Source organism: Dermacentor andersoni, chromosome 2 (genome assembly GCF_023375885.2).
Source record: "Dermacentor andersoni chromosome 2, qqDerAnde1_hic_scaffold, whole genome shotgun sequence".
NCBI classification, from domain to species: domain Eukaryota; kingdom Metazoa; phylum Arthropoda; class Arachnida; order Ixodida; family Ixodidae; genus Dermacentor; species Dermacentor andersoni.
This window is the reverse complement of record NC_092815.1, coordinates 237,123,104-237,144,154: the sequence shown is the minus strand read 5'-3', so window position 1 is coordinate 237,144,154 and position 21,051 is coordinate 237,123,104. Positions and strand designations below refer to the sequence as shown.

General features: G+C 46.1%; 2 protein-coding genes across 12 annotated transcripts in view; one reads left to right on the top strand and one right to left on the bottom strand.

Annotated features, from left to right (window-relative positions):
- Positions 1 to 18,196, bottom strand: part of LOC126539910 (uncharacterized) — a 107,780-nt gene extending 89,584 nt beyond the window's left edge. For all 5 annotated transcript variants that reach the window (XM_055075702.2, XM_055075705.2, XM_055075704.2 and 2 more), the window contains exon 1: positions 18,033 to 18,196. The gene's annotated coding sequence lies outside the window, so the exon portion shown is untranslated. The remainder of the gene's footprint in view (positions 1 to 18,032) is intronic.
- The window catches only part of LOC126539907 (riboflavin transporter 2-like), a 106,880-nt gene continuing 92,409 nt past the window's right edge, over positions 6,581 to 21,051 (top strand). For 5 of the 7 annotated variants that reach the window (XM_050186726.3, XM_050186725.3, XM_055075710.2 and 2 more), the window contains exon 1: positions 6,582 to 6,865. The gene's annotated coding sequence lies outside the window, so the exon portion shown is untranslated. Of the gene's footprint in view, positions 6,866 to 21,051 lie in introns of all 7 variants that reach the window. The other 2 variants (XM_055075707.2, XM_055075706.2) reach the window with 1 other exon arrangement.

Genomic DNA, 21,051 nt, shown 5'->3' with positions numbered 1-21,051 from the left:
CGCGCGGCACGCAACGTGCCCAAACACGCGCAGTGCAGGAGGCAATCAAGGCGGTGCGAACGAGAGGTGGGAAAGGAGTACCACCCGCTATAGAATTTTGCTTCGCACGCGGCGCTCTCAACGCCGGCGCAGCAGCGCCGCTCTCGGTGCCGTTCTTGTCCATGGCCACGAATGTTGCTCCGCCGGCGCGCTTTATCACATTGCTGTGGCCACATTATCCAAGCCGTGTGTAACAACTTCCTCAATTTTATCTGATGTAGGGTGAAACACGCTCTCTAACGTTTTTTTTTTTGTGGTTCTCTGCCGTGCTGTTCCAAACGCTGTTTTTTCTTTCGAGCAAAATTTGCAAAGTATGAAAAGAAGCATGAAAAGTAAAACTGTGCCAAATGTATGTATCCATTCTACCTAGTTCCCGTCCCTCCATGCTTATCCCGAAGCATGTCGTCCGCAATCTCCCTTCTGAGATGCTGCTCATTCACATTCGACACCTCCCTAGCAGCTTCTCGCACAACAGCCTTACTAGAAATATTAATCTGAACATCCAGTCATGTGTGAAGTCCGACACAACTTGGAAAACTAAGCGTACTGATGACGGAGCACTGGCGCCGATTTTCTCCGGGTCAAATGCATTCGTGTGCAGTCTCTTGCCTAAACATGTGCCTTATCAGAACGAATTACGTGCAAACGTATTTGATATACTTATAATTTCCACAAACTGTGGTGTCATTCTCGCGGCGGCTAAATTTATCCTCCTGAGACCCGCAGGCAGCTCACGGGTTTAGTCGCTTCGCAAGTCGGTATTCATTAGTGACTATAGTGTTAGAAAAATTGAAAAAACATTTATTTATATTTTTAGATAATCCCGCAGAGATACCAGAAGGCATGTAGATAAAGTAACCATATGTTCATGTTTGATATGGCAAGAACTGCTTTCCTTTGCATAAAAGCAGTCGTGACAGTGCAACATCGTGTAGAGATTTTTCAATGTTGCGCGCCATTTTAAGTTTTCATGTCATTTTACGGTTTTTGAAGTGCGCTTCACGGTTCCTTGTCTGTGATGTTCCGCGGCCTATCTCAAATAAGGATTTCCATCACCAGTAGCAGAGGCAGAGCCTATTTTGATGTCCACTAAAAACGAGGTCGATCCCGCAATCTCCAATTACCGCTGTCTTGCGCTAGCTGATCCCAAGTTGCGCCTCGCAATTTACCTAATTTCGTCACCCTCCCCCCCCTATCCTTCTACCGTCCTTAACTGCACTTCTCTTCCTTTGGCAGCCATTCTGTAACTAGTACTAAACCAGTTATCTGTCCTACGCATTACATGGCCTGCAGTGCTCTATTTTTTCACTTAATCTCAACTAGAATATCTGCTTTCGCCAAGTGCTCTCTGATCTGCACCGCTCTCGTCCTGTTTTGTAAGGTTACGCCTAAAATTCTTCATAATATTGCTTATTGTGTGGTCCTTATCCTTAACCTCAAAGTGTGTACTCCCTATGTTATCACCGGTAGAATAGTGTAATTGCACAGCTTTATTTTTAGCGACACTGGTAAGCTGCCAGTCAGGATTTGTGAATGCCTTCGGTATGCACTTCAACCCATTTTAAATCTTATCTATATTTACTTTTCTTGATCAGGGTCCCGTGTGGTTAATTGACCTGAATAAACGTACTCCTGCAGACTGTTGAGGCTGACTGGGCACTACGACCTCTTGTTACCTTGTCCATCTATTGAACCTTACCATTCTTTTCGGCCTATTAACGTATTCAGTCATTTTTTGCAATCTATTCGCGGTGTCACTGAACTAGACATGGTGTCGTCCTCACGCCTTCGACTCCGAACCCAGTGGTTCAGGCTATTAGCATGGGTCACTAGGCATGTGTTCCGGGTCGTGATGCTGTCGTGGTCACCGTATCGTAATCGTCATTGCGGATTTGTCATCAGCACAGTAACGTCATACCAGTATCCTCATGCAGAAGTCAGCATACTGCCTTCGTCGTTCCATCGACGACAATTTTTCCTCTTCGTTGTATTGCATTCATATCGTCACCAGTCAATCGTGATTATTCTGGCCTCATCATGCCGTGATCGTCAGTTGCTATCGTGTCTCCATCGTCACAGCGTCGTCATGGTGCCCCCGTGTTCATTGCCTCAGCGTCACTTTTAGCTACGTCATCCGAGTGTCATCGCGCCGTCATAAAGGTTTCGTGTTGCAGTCACTACCGCGCCTGTCATCATGCGTTCGTCGTCAGCCCATTGTCCTAACGCAGTTGTACCATCGTCGTCACGGCATCGTCAACATACAGTCGTCATGCATTCGTCGTCGTATCGTCGTCGGAATACTGTCGTGGTCATTTCATCGCCATGACTATAACTTTGACATCCGACTCTCGTCATACCATCGCCGTCGTTGTACCGTTGTCGTCATACCATCGTCATCACTTCAGTTTCTTCATCCCATTGTCGTTATGCGTCTCCGTCATACCACCTTCGTCCATCTATCAACGTCATTCTTTGTTCGTTATTCTGTCGTAATCATTCCGTCTTCATTCTGTCGTGATCATGCATGCCGTTGTCATGCCATTGTCGCCATTGCGTCGTCGTTACACAGACGCTATCTTACATCCGTTGTCACCACGTCATCGACATGCCGTCTTGCTTGTGCCTTCGTTGTCATTCCCGTTTCTTCATCCGGTTGTCATCATACCGTCGTCGCCACGCCATCGTCGTATCAGTGTCGTCGTCATCTCATTTTCCTCCTGTCATAGTCACCACCGTGTCGTCGTTATACCATCGTCATATTTAAGAATCGACATCGCATTGACGTCAGCCCATCTATCTATCTCTATTTCTACACACACACACACACACACACACACACACACACACACACACACATATATATATATATATATATATATATATATATATATATATATATATATATATATATATATATATATATTTATATATATATAGTCAATTTTCTGCCTTTACCTGCCTGGACTACTAGGTATGTGCTCCTTGACATGACAAGTTGTGGTCTTTCCATTGTCGTCATTCCAGCTTCGGGCTATCGTACTATGGTCATGCCGACGCCGTCTTGCCTTCTTCCCCAAGCCAGTGGCCGAAGTTGTCGAATAATTTTGGCCACTGGGTGTTGGCTCGTGGTAGCGATGCCGTCGTGGTCGTTGCATCGCTGTAATTTCAGCTTTATCATCCGACACTCGCATTTCGTCGCCATCACGCCATAGCCATCACACAGTCGTCATGCATTCGTTCTCACACCGCCATATTGATACCGGCGTGGTCGTTCAATCGATGTTATTCCAGGATCATCACCTCACTCTCCCCATTCTGTCATCGTCATGCCTTCAAATCCGTCCCAGTGGTGCACGTTGTCTAATTAATTGCTTGGGCCACTAAGTTCGGGGTCATGATGCCGTCGTGGTCTTTGATCATATAGTCGAGGTCGTCATTCCAGCTTTGTCATGAGACTCTCGTCATACCGCCATCGCGCCATCGTTGTCACACTGCCGTCGTCTGTCATCATCGCCCGCTATCGTTTAATCATTGGCATTCTTTCAGTTGCTAAGGGTGTAGGGTAGGGCCTGTTGGTTAAACACGCTTTAAAGTCTCAATAACAGCGCAAGAACAGCAGAGAGGACCTCATGTTGTCCTCATGTCCTTATCATGCCATGGTCGTTACTGCACCAACGTCATACATTCGTCGTCATTCATTCGTTCTTACACCGCTGCCGGGATGCCGTCGCGGTTGTTAAGTCGTCATCATTGTAACTTCGACATCCGAGTCTGTTGATTGCATCATCGTGATACCACTGTCGTCAAGCCATCGTCGCCACGCTGTCGTGAAGCCATTGTCATCAACTGAGTATCGTCATCCCATTGTTGTCATGCCGTCGTCGTCATACCACCTTCGCCAATCCAATGACATCATTTCTTGTTCGTCATTTACCGCATCACGCTGCCGTTATTCAATCGTGATTATGCCACCATTGTGATGTCATTGCCGTTATTTCGTCGCCGTCGTCATGCACCCGTCATAATACCACCGTATTTGGCCGTTGTGGCAGTGCCATCGCCGTCATTTCAGCTTCGTCATCCGGTTGTCGTCATACGCTCGTCATCATGCCGTTGTCCTCATGTCACCGTCGTTGTTGTGCTCTTGTCCTTTTACAATCGTCATCGTTTGAAATATTGCTTCTGATTGTCGTCATGCTACTATCGTAATACCGCCTCATTTCGTTCCATCGACGCGATTTCTTCTTCGTGTTCCCCGCGGTGGCATAGCAACTATGGCGTTCCGCTGTAAAACGCGAGGTCGCGGGATCAAATCCCGGCCGCGGCGGCCGCAGTTCGATGAGGCCGAAATGTGAAGACGTCCGCGTCCTGTGTATTGGGGGCGCGTTAAATATGCCCTGGGAGTGCCCCATAATCAAAATCGTGATTTTGGCACGTGAAATCAAAGAAATAATTTCCACATTCCTTCTTTGTCACTCCATCGTCGTCCTCGTTGCAACGTAATGTAGCTCTTTTCATGCCGCGCTTATTATGGACGAAATCGGTAAGCGGGTGCCATACCAAAGTGGGACCGTACGGGAGTATGTCGCATATAGCCGAAGCAAGGAAAGTCTCAGACTGACTAGTACAGCTGTTTAATAAGCCTGACTTCATAAACACGGCGTGTCTACTCGAGTGCTAATCACATTACTGTCGACAGTCAACGTATGAGCTCCGCGGCAATTTTTTATAGCGTCTGATGCGTTTATATTAGTTGTAGCTTAAACCCGCCACTCCAGTGTAAAATGTATGAAAAAAACCCTGTTCTGCCAGATCTCTCATCACGCCATAAATGTGCTCGCCTTTGCATATTCCACTAGGTTTATCACTCTAACCACGCGCTCAAGAATCAACTTATCACCCCACTTTTCTACGTTTGATCCCGTTCTGACCACAGATTTATATAAAGTTGTCGCCCCATCCTGCCGAACGAACAAGTATCAAGGTTCTTTTTTATCCCGCACAAGTGTCGACGGGAAACACCGCCCTGCTTCCATCATTCAGATCGCAGTTAGATCTTCATCCAAAACAGCAGTCTACCAAGCTATCGCTTAACGTTTTCCTTTATACCAATGTCTGCATATTACTTTGCTTTGTTATGTACCACTCCTTTCTGTAGTGCCTTAGGGCCTTGAAAGTATGTATAATAGAAAAATAAATAAGAACAGCGTCAGGAGATATGGACCACAACCACCATTTCCTTGTAGACCTGACCTGTCCACTCTTAATGTTTCTCTCTCAATTGCTATTTTTATAGGAGTGTGCGAATAGTGAATTTTGAGACCGGATTGAACACGAATCGAATGGTGCCAGAAGCCAACCAAATCAAATCGAATATGCTCACGTAGTATTGACAGTAAAGAACACAGTAGCAATACCGTGAATGACGAAACTAACCTTTATTGGGCGAAGCTGCGCCCACAAAAACAGGCTACACTTAAAGCCCAACGATAGCGGCGAACACAGCCGGCATTCGTCGAAGTCTGACCTCCCGATCAAGCGCGTCGGCTTTCATACACGAGCTATGGAAGGTTCCAGAGTAATCGATGGTGCCCGCGCGTCTTTCAGAAGGTTCTATACAATTCGCGTTGCACATGCAATAAGATTACACAAGCTTCGTTGATAACAGCACCATCGATACCATTTGAGAAACTTCCGATACATGCGGGCGCGTCCCGAGTTGAGCGATAGCCTTTCTTAGACGGTGAAAAGTGCTCATCCAAAAAAAGATAAGCAAGTGCAGGTGTCAATATTGAATCCTTCTCGAATATTTTTCGAACAATTATGAGCTGCTGTCACAACTAGTGTAAAATGTTATTCACATCCCAGTATTCTTGAAATTAGCCATATTGTGTTATTACATAGTACGTGACAAAGCGTTGCTTAATAAAAGCACACGTTAAGCATTACGAGAAAACAAGTAGCCTCTTTCAGAGAGGCTTCAGAGAGACAGAATTCTTTCAGAGAGCGCGAACGATCGCTGTACAGTCTGTAAAGTAAGGCTACCTAAGTGACGTAGCCTATTCCACGACGCAAGTTCTTAGGTTGTATGTTCATACTATGCCCATGGGGGTGAAAATTTTCCTTACTCTTGGTGAAATTTTATGTTTATTTAGGCGCAGTTGACATTTCAAAATATTTGAAAAGTATACGAGAAATATTCGCATTTACGAATAGTTATTATTCGATTCGAAGACCGAATCGACTAAGACACTAGTCGATTCTTTATTCGACAGTTCCGAATATTCGCACACCTCTGCTATTTATTTTACACGAGCTATGTATAGAGTGCGCGAATGTAACTAATCCTTTATCACTAGTGCCGGCACCGTAGCAGTTGTCCAACATGCTTTGCCATGGAAGCGCTGATAGCACGTTCCTCTCTGCCGACTGGCAGCGAGTGAACTAAACACCTATTAAAGTTTTCCTCTCTTTTTTGTCTCTCTCGAGTGTGCAAGTAACGCAACAGCGTCAGAAGGTTATCTACGATAAGCCGGTCGGCCATTTGGCATTGTCCTTTCGTGAGCTGCCCGCTCAGCGAGATGGCTGTTGCCGCACGTTTACGGTGGCAATAGCCTCAGTGTAAGTGGTCGCAGACTTTCCCGGCTCCGGGCTGCTGTTCTTTGATTCCGCACGTTGAGTGGTGAACGTGGCAGGAGCGTCCACGCTTTCTTCACAGCAATCAGGGACGCCATCATCCCTAGAGGAAGATAGCCACGCAGTACGAAGGCAGAAGAGGACAGCCTGCTCTACTCACTGTGAGCGTATACGTGAACCCGACGTCGCGGTGAGTGTCTGAGCGAAATACAACGTGCTCCAGTGTCGAGGATTCGGGTGATAACGTGCTCTCGGTAGCCGATATCACACCGATAAGTTGACGGCGCAGAGTGTGTATCTCGTACGATGACGAACATTTTTAGATAGCGCTCGAACGAACCATTAACGAGCATGAGTGGACGTTCATTTATCTTGCGGTCGTTAAGCAGGAAATTTTCTTTTTTTTTGTGGGAGTTAACGCAATGCACGCTCAACTTGTATTACATAGCAATTTATCAGACAGAGTTTGTGGAAACGGGAAATTGTAAAGCCCAAATTCCTTCAGCCTGAGCACACCTTTATCGATCTTAAGCTCGGGACCAAGATTCGGTTTCGCAAGGAATAATAAGACGGCGCAATCCTGAGTGCTTCTTTAGTTCCCTTTTTGTGTTCGTGCGGCGGCGCTTCAAGATCTGTTATTATGATCGTAAGACATGCGCGTGTTTTCAACCTAATATCTTCGCGCATCAGTTTCTGCACCACTTGTTTTTCGCAGTGGTAATCGTGATAAAAACATTACGCGGATCTCACGCACACGTACTGCGGGAATCGATGTAAGCGAAGCTTTCTGTTCTGTTTCCGTTGATTGAGTACAATTGGCAGTCATGTTTACGGCGAGTGCTTAAGTTCATCAGCGTTTAGTGCGATACTACAGTGGTAAGCTTATATTAAACGTTACTTGCGTGCACACTTGTGGTTGTCAAAGCAGTACAAAGAACACACAGCGAAACGTGTTTGCTTGTGGAGTTGTTGTGCACCATTGTTCATAGCCTGCCACAATGTTATCGCTGTCATTGCCTCCCATGGCGCAACGCATCGTGGCAGAAGTATGAAACATTAATTTAATTATGGTGCTTTGTCACCCGGGATTCTCTACTGGGCCCATAAATAAGAGAACGCAAGCGTTCTTGTATTTCGCCCACACGGAAATGCGTTTGATGCGGTCGGAATCGAACCCGCGAGCTCGAGCAACGCCATCACCACAAAACTAACGCGCCGGTTACAGAAGTTTTGATTTTATGGGCGACTGTTTCCACAATGTCGTCTAGGCGCTGCTGTCCGTCAATGCGTCTTTGCGTCCGCACGCCCTACGTCAGTTGCCCGCTTGATAAACTTGCACGGTGTTTAGTTGCCAGAAATAACACAAACGTACCGTACCGCACCTTGAACTTACATTTATCCAGTTTGTCCACAACTGCTACCGTCTCTAATAGTAGCGTTTGCTTGCTTTATTACGTTGACTCCCACACCCCCTGTATGCGATCTTCGAGCGAATAACGGCAAGGCTGTTATTCACACATATCGTGACTCCATCGGTTTTACCCATTCTCTGCCTCCTCTCCCTATTCCCTCTCTATTATTAAGTCTACATCCCCTTCGGGCTCTTGCACAAGAGGTAAACGCAGCAGTTTCTGCAACGCTTCTGCGAGGGCTCACGGATAATTACAGCAGTCAAAAGGTTACTGTGTCGATGGCCTAGGAACTCCAAAGGGCATCGTGGCGGCGCGATTGGAAGGTTCAAAAATCTTCTAGAGTCGCTTTTCCTCACTATCGTCCTCGTGCCATACATATACAAGCTCTGAACCAATACAAGACGACAGCAGCAGCAGCAATACAGATGTCGAAGGTAGAGGCAAAGAAAGCTTCGCTGTAAAAAGCGAAGCCCTAATCATGAGCAGCTTCGTAAAGGGCCAGAGTTTCACTGTAAATTTCAATTATGGGGTTTCACGTGCCAAAACAACGATCTCTGAGTCACGCCGTAGTGGGGGACTCCAGAAATTTGGACCACCTCGGTTTCTTTAACGTGCACCTAAATCGAAAACCTAAGCGCCCATCGGAATGCGGCCGCCGTGCCCGTGCCCTCGTGGTCAGCAGCCCAACACCATATCCACTACGCAACCACGGAGAGTAGGAGGTTCACTGCAAGGTGTGTGAAAAAGAGTCATTCAAGCAAAGATAGGAACCCGTCGGTACCTAATATATTATTTAGATTATTATCTTGTTACGGAGCAGTGGGGCATAGTGTGACTATGAACAAAGGCGACGATTTGGCGAAACGAGTGTGCGGCAATTTTGGGCAGTCATCTTGCGTATCCAGCATTGCTGTAACCTTGTAAGTAGCTGTAAATACAGCTTCGCTTGACTATTTCTGCCCCGTGGCATTTTGGTGGAGGTGCGTGGTATTGATTCCCGTACCTCTCACTACAGTGGCGTAGAAAGCTCATGCGCACTACATCTACATATTAAGAAGGAAACTCAAAATTTATGTGTCGACGTGTTTTCAATATGAGTACCCTTGCATGAATGCTGCTATAGGTGGTGAGCTACTTTCTGCAGTTGTGACTATACGCAAGCCCATTTTATGCGTTACATGTAGCTTGCTCGAGCACACGTACACCCGTGAGCAAACGGTTTGGTTGCATTCACAGAAAGAGCAGTAAATGACTTTTGTTGCCTAATCCCTGGTACGCATAATTTTGCTCACGTGTGTACCTATACTGTTTCGTTCTCGTAAATGTTATGACTCCTGTGATAATGTGCCTCATTGCAATAGGTAGACCCGAGTTTTAACAGCAAGAACAGAACAGCCTAGTTTCATTGGGAAATCTGAAAGCTCTCCATTTTTTCGAGGCTTAGAGCTACGATTCGCGCAGAGTTGATGTTGGAATCGAGACTCGTCACCATGCGGGCACTGTTCAGAACTCGTGGCATTGAGTATACCAGCGAAACATAGCGCACGAGCGCAATATTAAAGCTCAAAATTGCGACTTTTCAGTGGCCGATGTCAGGTTGCCATGTAAAAAACAGTTGCTGAGAAGCATCGACGTAGAGTCTGAAACAAAAAACTCGTGGTGAGTCCGCAATAGAGAATGCAAGGTGCCGCGACTAAAGATTACATAACGAGTGGTGGCAGCTGTTCATATATAAAAAAATGCCGTGAACGAGCTCGTCACCATGTATTCTTCCAGCTGCATGATGCAGCACAGATTTGTGCTTCACGCTGAGACGCGTTCAGACGGACGTTCTCACTGAATGAAATTCTGGCAGAACCTTGCTTACTTAACGCAGCAAAATAAGAACTCAGCCGTGGCCCTTTCTTAACAGTAACTTATTGAACTGTATTATGTTTCAAAGTAGAGATAAATGCAATAACTGCAGCAAGAACGTTCTCCAAGCCTTCCTAACATTCTGTGCCCTCTCTCTTAGCGCCAGTAGTGTAGAGGGCGAGAGGAGGACTAATGGAATTCGAGGGACTCGGCTATTTGTTAGTCACGACGACACAATGAAACAATCCATGAAAGCATGAAAAGACAACTGCAGCAAACTACATTCTGGTTCACTTTCACTCGCCCTTAAAATTTCGACGTTTCTAATAAACCTAACCAACCATTCCTCTTGCGCTTTGTCTGGCTTCATTCTCTGTTTTTTTTTTTCACTGATGTGCAGAAATGTGGTAGGTTGTTTACGCAACATTAATCTATAAACTTTATCCAGATATTACGTTACTCTGTGTGTCCCAGACAGTGCAGTCGCCCTGGTGACCGGCTGTTTTTAGAAAGGGTCCGGGTATAGAGATTACTACTGTCAGTCACTAATCATATTTCGTAAAATCTGAAACACAGCCTTTTCTTGCGACTTATATAAGATAAGATGTCAAATTCAATTGCACGGTAACAAAGTAGTCATAGAGGAGTATTTTGTATTTACTGCGCGCAGAAACCTCAGGAAGAATACGCGATTGTGATGGCACTAGCATTCACGCGACCGTTGTAGAGCTTTGCTCGCGTAGGCTTTTCGCAGCACATCCTCTCATTGCGGAAGCGTTTACGGTATGCAAAGTGCTATGTTGGAAATACTGCATTTTTTAAATGCGTCTGCATTTCTATGCCTACCCAACTAGATATGTCCACGTAGGACAATAAATGAATCATACCCCCTCAAGCAATGGCTCATACCCACGTAAGGCTGAGGCTACGAGCGCTCGGCAAAGTGAAGCGAAAAGTGCATACATTCATAGAAATCACCCATACAACACACAGAAACGCATACGTTTCAATAAATAACAAGCTCAGAACAAGCATCCGAATCATCACTAAAGCATTGCATACCCTCCTCAGCAAATGTACTAGTGGTTTTGCAACACCTCGGCTAAATTTACCCTAGTTCACCTTAATTAATACCAAAGGTACGACTCCCACGAAAATTGGAGGGTCCGAGTGCCTTAATTAACTCCATGTTAATTACGTGGGCTCATTAACTTCACCTCAGCACCAATGGCCATGAGTTCGAGTGCCGTAATGATCTTTAACTTAATTAAACCTGCCTTATCATGTTCGCTATCGAACATGATGATCAAACGACCGATGAGGGTTGATAATTAAGCGTTTATACTGGTCGGATCAAATCCCATAACATTGATAATAACATCGGGCTACGAGGAGATGAGCAAGTGGCGCAATGCTTACGCATACTTAGACAACTACCAGAGGAGTTTCTGCATGTATTTCTTTTTAATTCTGCGTTTTATCATTTAGGCAAAAATCAATGGTGAATATTTCAGCAGTTTCACTGTAGAAACGTGCTGTGAGCAACTCAGGGTATTACTGCATTCTATTTTAGTGGTACGTTATTCCATTTCCTTAATAATAAGCTTCTTAAAGGCGCCTGCTCTTGCGCAGATCGATCCGTTATACTGAACATCATTTATTGTAGAAAATAAAGGTACAGGGCTCACGGAATGAAACGCGACACGGAGCATTTAGTAGAACCCTGCATACATGCAAAGTACGCGAGAGCACCATGTCATGTCGCAAGGAATTTGGTCACCAAAAGTGACGAGGACTCCGATGTAAGTATACGCGCCAAAATTACGTCGATGTGACACGAACTACAACCGGTGGAAACGAAAGTATGCGCACTACTTAGCCCTAAATTGACGCGTTTCATTCCGTGAGCACTGTACATAGAGAAGGGCACACATACCCACACAAGCTGCCACTACCAACTGATTGAAATATCAGTTTTAATGATAGTGACTTAATCATTTTATTAACAGTTTAATGACACTGTGTGTGTCAAAATGCTCAAAAAAATATCACCGCCGAAGCACTCCGTAGATGGATAACCAACGAAGCTGAAACGTGCGGTCCGGATGTTTATCATTGAGTTAATCCCGAGGGTTCATTAAACGATGGCTTGGTAGGCTGCGGGATCCTGGGTGCGCAGCTGCTGCTTGCGCTCGGCTGCACGAGCCTACTCTTATGTCCGGGCTGCAGCATCGGGACGGCGTAGACGAGCTAGTTCCCGGTTCTGCTCGCGGCGTTGCTGATGGAAAACTGCCTGCTCCTCAGGAGTACGTATTATAAGGCATGGCCTGACGATTTCGGAATCGGAGAGAAACTGCGGCGCGGGCGCCCGGCTGCGAGGCAGAGCAACGAAGTCATTACTGGCGCAGCTAATCCGATACCACCTAAATAGCACAAGGATTTTTCACTCCGATCCATGACGTCATGTTACCTGACCCAACTGCCATAAAATATAATGGGGATGCTCTTGAGTTGGCAACACTGATTTCGATGTCACCGCTTTCATCACGCCAGCCTTGTCAATGAAAATTTCGGGCCAGGTAGCGGGACGTCATGGATCGGAGTAAACAGGCCTTGTACTACCTGTGTGGTGTTCGCTAATCGCGTACCTCTCTTTCTCCTTTCTTTTTTTTTTTCTGTGCATGTGCATAGGGTTGCTCCGGAGGAATTTTCGGCATACAGGCGACCGGCAGATGGACGGACAGATAAATCGGCTAGGCATATACAGCGTCGGTGTAAAAAAATTATTCAGCAATGAACCTCGGGGAACCAAGGATGTTAGCAATAAAAGATCCCTCTCTGCCTGCCAGAAAAAATCCTGCTGACGTCGGTGAGGCCAAATCATTTCCAGAAGACTGAGACATGAACCACTGCACCACCAAAGCCTAACATAGAAGAGGTTAGTTAGAAAACCCGACTGTGCTAAGCATTAAGGAACGCCTGAGCGTGGCAACCAAAGGGGCATTCACATTAGAGTCCAGCCGTATATACCGTTGCTGCATCACCTTTGCGGCATTAGCCTTTGCCTCGAACCTAGATTAGTATGTTTCACCTGCATTCGTTAGATGGGTGTGCGGCTTTGTCATTGTCTTTACAATTGGCTTTGCTCCAGCCTTCTACTATATAGCGGTGTCAGTGGCCCCGGTCAGCACCTGGCTCTTGAAAACGTTTCTTCGAGCGCCTTTAAAGCTAGACTGGTGTCGTCTTTCTTGCGCTTGTGTAAACGGTCGAAATGCTGAAGTAAATCTATTACCGCCACAATGTATACGCACCTTAGGTGTCATTACTCTTTGATTGATGAGGTCTTAGGTGCCGTAAGCGACTGGCGGAATATGGGAGAAACGACGCAATGGGCTAGTTCCGCCAATGTGCGCCCGGTTCTAGATGCACGAGTGTCTTGCAGCCTTTGTCGCAATGCGGTCGCCGCGCGGGGGGTGACCTCGTGCTGAGCGCCAGAACGCCATAGGCGCTGAACAACCGCAGCGAGTGGTCGTCAACGTTTCTCCATCATTAGAGCGATACGTGTGCTTTACAGTAAATGCAGGTGATTGACTTCTACGGATCTTAACGGAAGCCTAATCTTATAATGGGTGGCGCGCTCTTTCTGTGGCTCTAGGCTTTAAACTGGAAACCTCCCGCAAACAATCGTTGCAATCTCGGCATGGCAGCTGCCGCCATCGCTACAGGCTGCGCGGTCACGTATCACGACAGCGGTTCCGGGCTCATCGATATTTTTTTTTATATCGCCAGCCGAGAGGGGAAGGGGGACAGTTATCATCTTTGCCAATTCCTCCGCCTTGTTATCAGACTAAACGCCGCACGCAACAGCCGCGTCACATCAAGGAGGAGCTTTGTGCCGATCCTAACTAGCTTGCACGCGTAATCATGCGAACGAGAATTATGGTTTGAAGTCGGGTACCTCGGAGCACAGACACAGTATAAGAATTCTTACAACTGATACTGTGTAAGAACACGGCTCCCTCTAACATTTAAATACAGATATACCTGCTTACTGTAGTCAACAAAAAGTTAACTATTAAAATTTTGTTAATTGGGCTGCAGCCAGCGATAATTACCATCACACCTTGTGTCCCCCTGGCCACATAATTTATTTGCACAGGCGGTCTTCGCGTGCCTGCCAGTGCCTAACTTTAAGAAAACCATAAAGCTTAATTTTGTTCACCCGGCCGGCACAAATGCACGTTTTCTTTTTTCTTTTTTTTTTAATCCTGGCACGGCGGCCTCTTTTCAATGGGAGTGAAATGCGAAAACACCCGCGGTACTAAGATTTAGGGGCACGTTGAAGAACCCCAGGTGGTCGAAATTATTACGGAGTCCCCCACTATGGCATGCCCCATATTCAGACCGTGGTTTTGGGACGCAAACCGCATAATTGTTTTTTAATGCAGGTTTTAACCCATCTTAAAGACGGTGTTACCGATAGGATTTACGCTAAGCAAACGTGGGAGTTGCACGGCAGCTACAGTTTTGCGTTTCCAAATGTTGTGTGCTAGAGTCAAATATAATATATTAGTCTATATTTTAATTAGCTTCTTGTGCACTGCAATTTCTCATACAGATAATTTCCGCCTAGCACTGAAATCCACCTAAATGGACTAAGAGTAGTATGTCTCACGCCCTCTTTTTTTCTTCCTTTCTTTTTTTAAAAGGTCCGTACAAATTTAAAAAGAACTGGGGTGCTTTCTTCAGCAAGTGAAATAGCACAGGCGGGTTCAAACCCCAATGTCGAGCTATTCCACGTGCACAGCACATCCTTTAAGTCGTTTTTGCTGTCTCTTCATGGAACCCACCTACACGCCTATACTTAATTTCATCCCGAAGTTATGCCGCGTGGCAACGCAACTGAATTAAATAGAAAAGATGCCCCTTCATTCTAGTGCGGGAGATGTCGCTTCTTTCCAGAAAAATGTAAACCTCATTTATCCTTTGGTTGGTGGACGTGCACGTGCCTATTATGAGATCTGTAGCGTCGCTATTCTTTGCATTTGTAAAGCGAAGTTTTCTTTGTTCTGCCAATCAATTTGCGGGTGTTGCTGTCTAACCGAGCGAGGTGGTTCCCGAGTAGATAACTAGGTTCACTTTTGATGTGCCCTAATAGACAACTTAGGCAACTGTGCAAGAGGGTATGTGCAAAACTACATGTGTAAGAGCGTATGCAAAAGTGAAAATTTTGTAATTCACCCGGCGGTTTCCCTATGTATGCGCCAGGAATGGGTATGTGCCCACAATTGACATGTTCCAATGTGACGCAAGCGGTATAGAAGTCTTAAATGCATTCTGTAAGCGCGCGCAGCCTCGTGTGCCGCCCCGTCAAGGTTGGGGACGTCGTCGATCTTTGGTCCTTACAGACCGCGCGGCTTCTCCCGACCACTCGGAGAACAAGGACGCCCCCACTACATACAATGAAATCACTAAACACTACTACCTGCAAAGTAGAGAGTATAGCACGCCACACCGCACGCTCACAAAAGCTCAAGCGGTTACACTCAGAATGCTACAAACAGACACATACCCCACGCAAAACAGACTACACCATTACATGCCTAAGCTCTACGACAAGTATTATTGCACCAATTCCAATACCATCCCTTAACGTCTATCATTTACTCTGGCCGTGCTCGCAAGCTCACATAAACTCCGAACCGGTCAAGCGCAAGTTTGAAGAAGCAATCCGGAGCGAAGAACTCGCTCGCCAACTCTGGGCCGTCCAGCACGTCCACGACGCCGCCAAGAAACTCAACCTACCGGTTCCGTCGTGCGAGACGCCCACTCCATGAGAGCGCAAAGCTCTCGTGGACTGAAAGATCTAGAATAAAGTTTATTTCCTTCCTTCCTTCATTAAATGCATTCATGTACATTTCGCGCTCCTCTGTGCCACACACATTTCGTCAGCGCACTTTTGAGTGGACAACCACACGCCCTCTTCGGCCTCGTGACGGAGACTGCTAACAGTTACAGGCGACGAGGCTGTGTCCCTGTCAGCCGCTGGTGTTGTTCACTCGCTAGCTAAGACGAGCTTCCCGTCATTTAGGTTCCAACACTGCGATGGACTCGTCCGTCCGTCCGATTTTTTTTTTTTTCGCTATAGCGTTTCATCAGTCAAACTGGCTCTGAACGATGCACGTGTTTCTGTCTGACAGAAACTCCACGAGCTGCAAGGTCGGTGACGTGTGACATGAGTGCTGTGCAGCTGCTGTATCAGTTGTAGTCTGCATTTTGTTTGTTGCAGTGCGAGTGCTAGCCAGAATGCAGAAGCGCGCCGAGAGGAAATGTAGCAGCGTGACGGCTCTTCCTGCAGCCGTCACACGTTTAGGTCTGGGTCCGTGGAGAAACAGAGAGCGGCTGGCTTGGCTACGCGCTTTCGTAAGTCTGCATAGCACAAAACCAAAAGGGCGCACAGAAAGTACGCGTCAGAAGCGCACAAGAATATCGCAATACGAACGCCAAACCTTCGCCCCTTTTTAGGTTCGTGGACATGCGCCAGTGCCATTATCTTCGGGTAGCTTCAGCGACTAGCAAATGCTTTCGATTAAATCAGGAAAAACTGTGTCTCAATATTTTTATTCTTATTTTTTTAGTTTAACCTGCATATGCAAAACGGACAGGACAAGCTGTGATCATACACTAAATTTATGGCTTTTTTGGAGGTTCTATGTTTGTTACTTGTAGGTTGTGTTTCTAATAAAGAGCAAAAGATACGTACATCGAAAGTAACCTGCTTTTTCTTCATCACATCACGAGCGGCGATGGATGTCCGGAATCTTGGATATCGAATAATTTAAGTGTATGACTAACTAACGTTTGCTCATGGGCTTTAACTAAACATTAGGGCTGATGTTTCAATTACGGAGTTGAAGCTCGCCAGTGCTCGATTCGTGTTCACTTGGTAGAAATCCTGAGAACGTCAGCTGAGATAATCTCCCTCAACGTCTCGAACAATTGGTTTTTCATTTAGTTCTGTGCCACATTGAATAAGGGTGGCTTCTGGAGAAGATATTCATTGAAACACCAACCTAATTCACCTGAGATTTTAGGAGAAATGATTCAAAACTAATCCCTGTCTCTGGATTCCCACGATCTGCACCAGTTTTGAAATCCTGCAAGCTTTAATTTCGTAGTTGTTGATTGCACGTTAAATTTCCTCCGTCGCGACTTGTCGCTAGCCCTAGTTTGTGTAACGATGCCGCTCTACAACACGCTTGACCGATTCGAACTCGAATACTCCACGACTATTTCGAATCCTCATTCTGCCTTTCTAATCTGATAACCTCAATCCATCAAAAACCACGCAACTTGTTTCATAATTTTTATTTACTTTGACACTGCCTCTCTCGTAAAACCAGCGTTATCTCCCTGACCTTCAACTAAGACGAAAGATAGCATGAACTGTTGTTTTTGTTTTCACAAGATGAACCACATCAATCTTTCCCTGTAGGAAATATTGTTCTAAACACTTCACTACTTCTCATCTCACGTTCTGCCCAGAGTCAAGGTCCACGTCCCAAGCTGCCATGCAGACCTCGATTGAACTTCTTCATTCTAAGAACAGCGTCCAACTGGAACAATTTCTCTACACTCGGTGCCAGCTAATACTGAGCCATCATCTTTTTAAAGGGTACTGACATAATAGTTTTTTTACTATTCAATTTTTAACGTTAAACGAAATTCCTACAGAAAAATTGGTGGCAAGCCATTTCTTACGGCACCATTTTTTCTCAAATAAAATGGTATGTGGTACCGTAGCGGATGTCTTAATGGCGTCACAACACCGTAGAAACGAAGCCAAAACTGGCTGTAGAAAAGCCATTCTAGTAAGTTATTTAGGGTGCTGTTAGGCTTGATTGCATGGGCATGTAAAGTAAAAAACAAGGGAGACTTGAAAATGTCGTGTACCCCTCTAAGACCACCGTCCCTAAATATTTTCACACATTCATTTTTACCACTAACGCCCTACGTGGCCTCGAGAGTGTTCCAACAAACAAATAAATAATGGCGCATTTGAGAAGATACACATAAGAGACCGCTCCTCACCACAAGGAAGTCCTGCTGCCGTGGATTATTTTCAATTTTCAAGGGCACTTCGTTAAAGTGACAGCGTTGGAAGTGCAAGTTCGCGCAAAATCACAGCTGCGAACACCTCATTAACTCCGTCGTTAACAGGCGGTTCGCTATACCGCTGTGCCGCAGCTGCGGTTGATGCCGACGTGTGAATATTTTTTCACCTTTCCCGCGCAGTTGGTGCCAAGGCACGTTTCCTTTACGGCTTCCTGCCACGTGGCGCCATCTGCCAGCCTGTTCTCTATTTAAGTCACAGCGCCAACACTTGGATGTGATTACACGGATGGCACTTGCGTGACGTTTTGTTCTAAGTTTATTACCCTCACATTTTGGTAAAGCTTTGTTACGAGTATTCACGGAGGAGTTGGCTGGATAACCGACGCACGTGAGTATGGATTCGTGGCCATGCTGTCGGTTCGCGCTCGTATCACGCGACCCGCGACATCCTTTCTGAACGAGGCCTCAGCTGGAATGTTGTTACATTGCGCGGAAGCTTGCGAAACAGTGCTCCAGCTAGCCTCTCTGCCGCCTCGTGCGCTTTTGCCGCTAGGAGCGAGAGCGGCGCTGTAAACGTTTCTCCAACAGGGAGACAAAATTCTGTGCGCAGATCAATTCGCCACTTAATAGTGAACTTGGATGTAGGCCGCGTACGCGGAATATAGTGCGCTAGAACAGTATACCCGCCTAGTTCACTACACCTGCTACACAGTGGCCCTTCGAGATGGCTATACGGCCATTCATCTGCCGTCAGTGCTGCTGGACAAAAGTGTTGCAGCGCCAAATACCTTTCTGTGCTTCCTGGCATGAGGGGAGAGGTAGTCCTCACCTGTCTGATCGATGCAGATGTTCGTCGTGCGATGTCAATATACCTTTATTGTCATTTTGCAGACAGTATTTCATTTCGCAACAGAGTGCCAGAATCGTGAATCACCATCTCGCCTACATTCACACTATGCTATGAATTATGCAGTACGAAACGACGCCGATAAAGCAAAAAAGTTCACGTAGCTGATCATTCAACTTGGCTGTAAACAAAGTGCTTAGTAAGCACCTTTCCTTCTTTGTGCTCCCCTCATTCCTTGAGTCAGTACTAAAAATGTGCTATGGCTTCACCTCGGATATCACCGAGCAAGATTAGTGCTACTTGTGAGAGACGTGACATGGTAGTACTGCCTTGACTAAAAAAACTAAGTCAGCAGCCACAGCCCGCTAGCGTTGCAAGGACCGCCATTGGTGCATCATGGTTAGCGCGGAACAACATCAAAGATAAGCGATAACAGGGCATTAGGGTTCCGAACATTAGGCAGCTGACTCTTGATTTGGACGCTCATATAATGAAGGCGAGATTAGACGAAAGGAACTCTGCAAAAAAGAGAAAAAAAAGCTGACGGTCATGACAGTGTCCACCTTACGGACAGAAAAGGAGCTCCTTACATTCGTTATTGGACATTCGTTATTGTGAACCGAGTAAATTAATCAGAATAATACGAAAACATTGTTCTCGACGAAGATAAATAGTTATTCCCGTTTGCTCTATAGAAGATTGCAGCAAACCTCTGTGGGTTTCCGGTCAGGTGAGCAAAATACACAACTTTTAAACGCAAACTCGCATGTCGTGGCATCATAAATTGTCGCCTCAGCTACAGAGAAAGCTAAATATTTCCGAACGACCGAACCATATTTCTGAAAAACCGAACATACAATTTCATGTACGCGTTTGCAACAAATATGCATGTTTCCATCCCAAACTTATAGGTTCCGTGGCACCTGCCAACACTTTATAACCCTATACACCCTTAGGAGTAGATTGCCCTACAAAACGCCATTGACACCATTAGTTTCAGCAGTTTCTTAATCGGGCTCAACACCTGCTCAAATACCCATCTTTCAACCTTGAGGAGTATAAGGGTGTCAGAAAGGCATATTTGACAGAATATGCTTGATAACGTTGTAGGGGTGTTATATTGTCGCAATTCTTGAAGGCTTATGATGTCATTATACAATTATTTTCGCAAATCTCTGGCTTGAGATCATGCTGAGTAACAATTATATCCTTATGCAGAGTTCCTATGCATGCGAAAGTGCAAATTTGGTCGCGTATAATTTATCTTTTTTGAACAGAGAAGAACAACTTGAACAATAGTAGTCGGCTTACCATTGCAGCCGTTTCTTACAAAGTCGTCTACACCAAACACGGGAGAGAGAAACAGTTCGGCAGCGTGTTACACCCCCGAAACACGTGAAGCCGAAAGCCTGCTGCACACTCGGCAACGCGTTAAGTTATACGATCGGAGGGGTCCGACTTTTTGCGGGACCTAACAAGAATCAGCGCAAAGTGGACGTGTGGCAAGCGCTTGTCTGCGAGCTTCGACCTCCTCCCTACGTTGCGCTCTCGCGTCGTCGCGTTGCTGCTTTCGCAGTTCGGCTTCATCGGCTCGCATTCGACGCTCTCAGGATTGGGGGCTCAATCCCATCGCTCGAGATCCGTTGCCAAGATTGGAGTCCGGCATGAATTCGAAGGTAGCTGGCCCATGCCGTCGTCCAACTTATCCAGGCTGAGGACGTTGATGAAGGGAAGAACTGCTTCTCATCGAGAACGAGGAAAATGGGTTTATTTACAGTATTTAAATCAGTCTAACATGACTGCTTGAGAAAAGTGCATCAGTCTAACATGACTGCTTAAGAAAAAGAGTGTCAGTCCAACATGACTGCTCAAGAGAAAGTGTGTCGAGCATCCGCACAACAGCCGTTTTTAAACACTCGGTCCGCCGGCGATACAAGGGGACGCGAACGTTCGTTTACTCATTGTAAATTCGCCGCCGCCCCGCAGAACAGTTTACGCACACAAAGGCACACACATTCCGAAGTCTGGAGCCGACGTAATAGGGGCGCCGTTCCGGGTACCTCGGAGACATTCTGGGTAGCTCGTTGTCCTGCGTGCCGGCCGGTGCATGCGAAGCGACATAAAACGGCTTTCCCGCGGCAGCGTGCT